Raw genomic sequence first — 7,799 nt, 5'->3', positions numbered from 1 at the left:
TAATATCCAGAAACAAGACATCAATTTCTAAACCACCTCAAAACAAGAGACCACCACTGAAATGCCAAGAGATGAACATAGAGAAAAGTGCCTTCATCCAGCTGGTCCTGAAGCTAAGTTCACAAACCACTACTAACCCAACAAATCCTCAGCACAGCACTCAGACAGTCTGGCCCAAACAAATTATAACCAAACATACATAAATGATGGCAAACTAGCTGCCCACCATGACTGATAGAAAACTGAGAAAAAAAGTGACTATTTACAGATTCAGTGAACATAGCCTTGCTATTGAGAGAGGTCGCCATAGGCAGAGAGAAGACAGGCTATGTGCCCACTGCTCACAAAATGAGGTGGAAACGAACTGCACTTCCTAACCTCCTTTCAAATGTACTACGATATAACAGACACATATTTCTCTCAGATTACAAGGACCCCAAAATAATTTGAAAACAAATATAATATTGACAAGCTCCTTTATCTGTTAGGTGAAATACCACAGTGTGCAATCATGGCAGCAGAATGTGTGACCTGTTGTGATGAGAACAGGGTAACCAGTGGAGAACAAACACCACAGTAAATAAAACCTAGGACTAGATTTATCACTTTAGTTCATTTCCCTTGACATTTGTACTTCTAGTTTTTGGACACACAGCTCACACTCTCCTACAGACACCAGCTGACTGAGAGGGCCCTAGTGGAGCCAGATGGCTGAGAGGGCCCTAGTGGAGCCAGCTGGCTGAGAGGGCCCTAGTGGAGCCAGCTGACTGAGAGGGCCCTAGTGGAGCCATCTGGCTGAGAGGGCCCTAGTGGAGCCATCTGGCTGAGAGGACCCTAGTGGAGCCAGCTGACTGAGAGGGCCCTAGTGGAGCCATCTGGCTGAGAGGACCCTAGTGGAGCCAGCTGACTGAGAGGGCCCTAGTGGAGCCATCTGGCTGAGAGGGCCCTTCCCTTACTCTTTCTCTCTCATCCACAAATCTCTCTCCCCTCCCCTTCTCTCTCCACTCCCCTTCTCTCTCCCCTCCCCTTCTCTCTCACTCCCCTTCTCTCTCTTTCTCACTCCTCCACAATTATCTCTCTCCCCTCACCTTCTCTCTAACCTCCGCTTCTCTCTCTTTCTCTTTCCCCCACAAATCTCCCTCTCCCCTCTCCTTTTCTCTCCCTTACCCACCTCCCTCCCCTACCCTCCTCTCTCCCCTCCCCTCCTCTGTCCCCTCCTGTCCTTTGCTCTCCCCACCCCTTCTCTCTCCTCCCTCTCTCTCTCTCTCTCTCTGCTCATCTCTCTCTCTAGTTCTCTCTCTCTTCCTGGCATATAGTGTTGGACTTGTTGATCTTGACTCAGCTCAATGATGTGAGATAAACTTCTTAGCAACTTATCTTGGATCAGTGGTTGAACACACTACAGCAAACTGATCTGTTAAAAAAACTCCACAGGAAACTGCTGGCAGAGCAGCAACGTTTCACATAGTGTCCTATAATATCACCTCTAACTTTCTACTGCTTGAGTTCACCTCTTATAGAATATTGGCTTAATGTTCCAGCACCTAAATATAAACAGTACCAGCACCCAAAATGAGTACTGATGAGGTCTCATGTTAGAGCAGGAGAAGGGGGGATGTGGTGTAGAAGCTAGAGGTCTGTTACCCAAGTCAACTCAACAGGTCTGATGCTATATGTCAGGGTCAGGCTGGACTGGGACAAGAGAGGAACAGGTTACTGGTTATGATGACATCCCTGGTGAATGAGAAGTCAGTGATAAAATTATTTTTTCACTCTCCCCCCTCCTCCATCTGGTCCTCCCCCTTCCCTCCCCTCGCTCTGGCTCTGATCATTACTCTCTTCTCCCTCCCTCCCCTCTTCTAATGCATATTATATAAATGGGAGGGAGAATGAGATCAGGAGATGGGGGAGAAGGGTAGAGGAGGAGAAGGGTAGAGGGGAGAAGAGGAGAGGGGGAGAAGGGTAGAGGGTGAGAAGAGGAGAGTGTGGAGAAGAGGAGAGGGGGAGAAGAGGAGAGGGAGAGAAGGGGAGAGGGGTAGAAGAGGAGAGTGTGGAGAAGAGGAGAGGGGGAGAAGAGGAGAGGGAGAGAAGTTGAGAGGGGGAGAAGAGGAGAGGGGGAGAAGAGGAGAGGGGGAGAAGGGTAGAGTGTGGAGAAGGGTAGAGGGGAGAAGAGGAGAGGGGGAGAAGGGTAGAAGGGGAGAAAAGGAGATGGGGAGAAGAGGAAGGGGGAGTTTGGACCAATGTAACCTGTGACAGTTAGGACCAAGGTAGCCTTGTGGTTGATTAACCCCCCCCCCATCCACAAAAGGGGACATATTTGCGTATGTTATTGTCTTGTGAATTCTGGCTGAATTCTACAGATTCTCCCTGTATTTGTTGGCTTGGAAATGTTAATACCAGAGACTGTTATCAGAAGAAACTGTGTAACCAACCATTTATAGAGGCTGAGAAATGCATTATCATTAATTGGAAGATTGGTTATCCTCCAACAATGTCACAATGGATGGCAGAAATGTCTCGTTATGTATCACTGGATTTGATTTACTGGTCAACTTTCATGAGGTCAGGATGCCTTATATGGAATACTGTACGACAAAAGGAGTCTGTATTAAAAGATGACCACTTCATGTTTCAATAGCCGTTGGGTTGTTCAGTCCTGTCCTGGTGGTCTGCTGTCCTGTGGGTTGTCACTCTGGCCTTGACCTAACACTCCTGAAACCAATAATGAATGTTTCACTAAGATCCTAAAGCTGAGTGGGATGTGTTGGGTTGGTGGAGGACGGGCCGACCCAGCTACACCTTACAGTATATACAAAAGCATGTGGACACCCCTTCAAATGAGTGGATTTCGCTATTTTAGCCACACCTGTTCCTGACCTGTGAATAAAATTGAGCACACCGCCATGCAATCTCCATAGACAAACATTGTCTGTAGAATGGCCTTACTGAAGAACTCAGTGACAATCAACATGGCACCATCATAGTATGCTACCTTTCCAACAAGTCAGTTGGTCATTTGTACCCTGCTTTAGCTGCCCCGGTCAACTGTAAGGGCTGTTATTGTGAAGTGGATATGTCTAGTAGCAGCAGTGGCTTAGCCGCGAAGTGGTAGCTCACACAAGCTCACAGAACAGGACCGCTGAAGTGCATCGCGCATAAAAATCATCAGTCCTCGGTTGCAACACTCACTACTGAGTTCCAAACTTCCTCTGGAAGCAACTTCAGCACAAGAACTGTTTGTCTGGAGCTTCATGAAATGGGTTTCTATAGCAGAGCAGCAGCACACAAGCCTAAGATCACCATGTGCAATGCCACGCGTAGGCTGGAGTGGAAACGCGTTCTCTGGAGTGATGAATCACGTTTCACCATCTAGCAGTCCGAACCACAAACCTGGGTTTGGCAGATGCCAGGAGAACGCTACCTGCCCCAAAGCATAGTGCCGACTGTAAAGTTTGGTGGAGGAGGAATAATGGTCTGGGGTTGTTTTTCACGGATCCGGTTAGACCCCTTAGTTCCATTGAAGGGAAATCTAATCGCTACAGCATACAATGACATTCTAGACTATTCTGTGGTTCCAACTTTGTGGCAACACTTTGGGAAGGCCCTGTCCTGTTTCAGCATGACAATGCCCCCTGTACACAAAGCGAGGTCCATACAGAAATAGTTTGTTGAGATCGATGTGGTAGAACTTTACTGGCCTGCACAGAGCCCTGACCTAAAACCCATTGAATGCCTTAAGGGATTGTGGCAGACCTGGGGGTTTGGTCAAAATGGATCAGACACGGACAGAGAAGGATTAGCTCTGTTTCAAGGATGGTCATTTCAATAGTAAATCAAAAAAGAAAAGGATAGAAACGGATCTCCGGGAGACCGTCTTCTGGGCTCCGGGTTTTGCTGTATCCACTCGGGATCAAAACTGCACTCATTCCTGTTACCTCTGTAACCTTCCCCAAATATACAGCAGTCCTTTCCTCCCCACTGTCTCTGTGTGCTGCCTTTCTGGCAGCTTTATGGGCCTTGCACAGCTGGTGAGCAATCAGCCCTTGATTACTCACCAACCCCCAAACAGCCCCAATTAGTCCTGGCCGGAGAACCCGTCGAGACCTGGCACGTCCAGCAGATGGAGCCATCGCCTCGTGATGTATACTCCATCTGTTACCAGGCCTCGACGAGTCTCCCCCTGGTGGCTGACCTGCTGTACACCACAGGATGAACTGAAACGTCGACTGCGATCCAGGCCTAATCGCCTAACCTCACTAATGCTCTTGTGTTTGAATGGAAGCAAGTCCTGGCAGCAATGTTCCAACATCTAGTGGAAATCCTTCCCAGAAGAATGGAGGCTGTTATGGCAGCAAAGGGGGACCAACTCCATATTAATGACCATGATTTTGGAATGAGATGTTACATGAGCAGGTGTCCACATACTTTTGGTCATGTACTGTACATTCCCTTCAATGCAAATGTGTAACTCACTTTGCAGATCAGTTTATATCTAATTAAATACATTTGCTTTCGTCTGTTTTTTTAAATCATTAATTTCAGAGGTCAGGGTCAAGCTGAGCCGGACCAAGAGTTGAAAAGGTTACTGGTTATGATGACATCACTGGTGAGAAGTCAGTAATGAAAAGATATTGAGTTAACTGCATGTTAGTCTGTCAGACCTATCTCTGTTGACATCTCCCTCTCTCTCCATCTCCCCTCTGCTCTTCTGTCCCATAGCCACATTATGATGTTTGGGGCTGTAGAAATACTGCTAAACCTAGGGTATGGCTAAATAGGGTGTTTCGAAATACTGCTAAACCTAGGGTATGGCTAAATAGGGTGTGTATAAATACATCTAAACCTAGGGTATGGCTAAATGGGGTGTGTATAAATACAGCTAAACGTAGGGTATGGCTAAATGGGGTGTGTAGAATACAGCTAAACCTAGGTATGGCTAAATGGTGTGTAGAAATACAGCTAAACCTAGGTATGGCTAAATGGGGTGTGTAGAAATACAGCTAAACCTAGGGTATGGCTAAATGGGGTGTGTAGAAATACAGCTAAACCTAGGGTATGGCTAAATGGGGTGTGTAGAAATACAGCTAAACCTAGGGTATGGCTAAATGGGGTGTGTAGAAATACAGCTAAACCTAGGGTATGGCTAAATGGGGTGTGTAGAAATACAGCTAAACGTAGGGTATGGCTAAATGGGGTGTGTAGAAATACAGCTAAACGTAGGGTATGGCTAAATGGGGTGTGTAGAAATACAGCTAAACGTAGGGTATGGCTAAATGGGGTGTGTAGAAATACAGCTAAACCTAGGGTATGGCTAAATGGGGTGTGTATAAATACAGCTAAACCTAGGGTATGGCTAAATGGGGTTTGTAGAAATCCCCCCACCTGATAATTTACTGTACTTAAAAACTGTAAAATACTATTTGGAGTACAGCAAAAACTAGCAAAAATGCCTCCAGACATTAATTATCACTGCAATATTAGGTTTATATTAAGTTTAAATCCTCTTAGGGCTAGGGGGCAGTATTTTCACATCCGGATGAAAAGCATGCCCAAAGTAAACTGCCTGCTACTCAGGCCCAGAAGCTAGGATATGCATGTTATTAGTAGATTTGGATAGAAACACTCTGAAGTTTCTAAAACAGTTTGAATAATGTCTGTGAGTATAACAGAACTGATTTGGCAGGCAAAACCCAGAGGAAAAACCATCCAGGGAAAAAAAACAAATTGAGGTCACTGTGTTTTCAATTCATTTTCTATGGGAAACTACATTTATCAGGAACCTGGTTGCAGTTTCTATGGCTTCCACTAGATGTCAACAGTCTTTAGAAATGAGTTGATGTTTTTCTTTAGAGAAATGAATAAGTACGGCTGTTCTCTGTGAGTGTCAAGCCAAGTGGACTCATATTGTATTTTGCGCGTGACCTGGAGCTCGCTACACTTTGTTTTTATCCGCTATTGAACACAGTATATTCCATCTTAAATTTTATCGATTATTTATGTTTTAGGATACCTAAGGATGGATTAGGAAAGTTGTTTGAAATGTTTGGACCAAGTTTACAGGTAACTTATTAGATAATTTGTAGTCATGTTGGGCGAGTTGGAACCGGTGTATTTCTGAATCAAACGCGCCGCAAAAATTGACCTTTTGGGGATATTAAGAAGGAATTAATCGAACAAAAGGACCATTTGTGATGTTTCTGGGACATTTTGGAGTGCCAACAGAAGAAGATCTTCAAAGGTAAGGCATGAATTATATAGTTATTTCTGACTTTCGTGTCGCACCTCCCTGGTTGAAAAATGTTTGTCATGCATTTGTATGATGGGGTGCTGTCCAGATAATCACATAGTTTGCTTTCGCCATAAAGTCTTTTTGAAATCTGACACGGTGGCTGGATTAACAAGAAGTTAAGCTTTATTTTTATGTATTACACTTGTGATTTCATGAAAGTTAAATATTTTTTGTAATTTAATTTGAATTTGGCGCTCTGCCATAAAGGGATTTGATCCCTAAGAAGTTGTAAAGGTCTGTGGAATGTAGTGTACAATGTACTACTCAACCTCATCACATATAGGCTACATTGACTAATTTAGTCTACTGGTGGATCAGTACAATGAAATAGATCTTTAATACAAGCTTCAAAGGCTGACTTCAAATACCCACATCAATGTGAAACTAACCGGAGCATAAAACAGCTGACTGTGAATGTAAACTATGGCAGATAAATCCTACACATGTATTGAACTAAAAGGAACATATCAAAGGAATTACTTAGAACTACAATCGACAAGGACGCGTAACGACAAATAGACTCGACCAAAGAATGAAGAAAATCATGAAATACAAAAGGAAAATCTGCACATTAAAGTAAAAATCCACCCAAAACTACTCATTCCTTTACTTTACAGTGTTAAATAACACTAGTATGTCAGAACAATCATTTCTGTAAGCAAATGTTTCATTTTGGCATTATAATAAGGTTGGTAGCAAGATGGAAAATCGTTGTAGAAATCTTCCCATAGAGAAAACATTGCATTGTGGATTTTGTAGTTGATATGTGAGACTAATATGTGAGAACAATAATTTTTTTTAACAAATGTTTAATTTTAACGTTATAATAAGGTTGGTAGCAACATGGAAAATTGTTGTGAAATCTCATGTGAAATCAACAGAAATCAACAAATTTCACAACGAAAAAAAGAAAATAGGGACGTTTCTTGACATATAAAATGAATTTGAGAAGGGATTGGTGAGGATTAGCTTAGCAACCACGTGATACTGCATGACAACGTGAACGCGATTGGTCGACAGTCTGCTATGTGGGCCATTATACATATCATTATTCATTGGATTCCTATCTCCTTTTTATAATATCTCTGGCAAAGGCACCATGCAATGCACCCTGGACTATAGAGGCAGACAAATAGGAGAAACGTGCTAGACTCTCCATTAAATTACACATTTCTAAAGGCAGGAATATCTCAAAAATATGATCAATGGCTCGTTCGAGAGAAGACCTCAATAGTTATGACACAATGATTAAAATCTGATGTGTATAATAAACATTTTTACGATCTAAAAGTTGTATTCCAGTACATTTCCAGTTTAGTGAGAGTGACTTTATCACGGTGCCTCGTCACAATGGAATCAACTCAGATACACTGGAGGGGGGAGACCCAGCACCCATCACCCACCACCCACCACCCAGCACCCACCACCCGTCACCCAGCACCCACCACCCGTAACCTACCACCCACCACCCAGCACCCACCACCCATCACCCACCACCCACCACCCATCA

Source organism: Salmo salar, unplaced genomic scaffold, assembly GCF_905237065.1.
Source record: "Salmo salar unplaced genomic scaffold, Ssal_v3.1, whole genome shotgun sequence".
Taxonomy (NCBI): Eukaryota; Metazoa; Chordata; class Actinopteri; order Salmoniformes; family Salmonidae; genus Salmo; species Salmo salar.
This window is presented reverse-complemented; position numbering follows the sequence as displayed.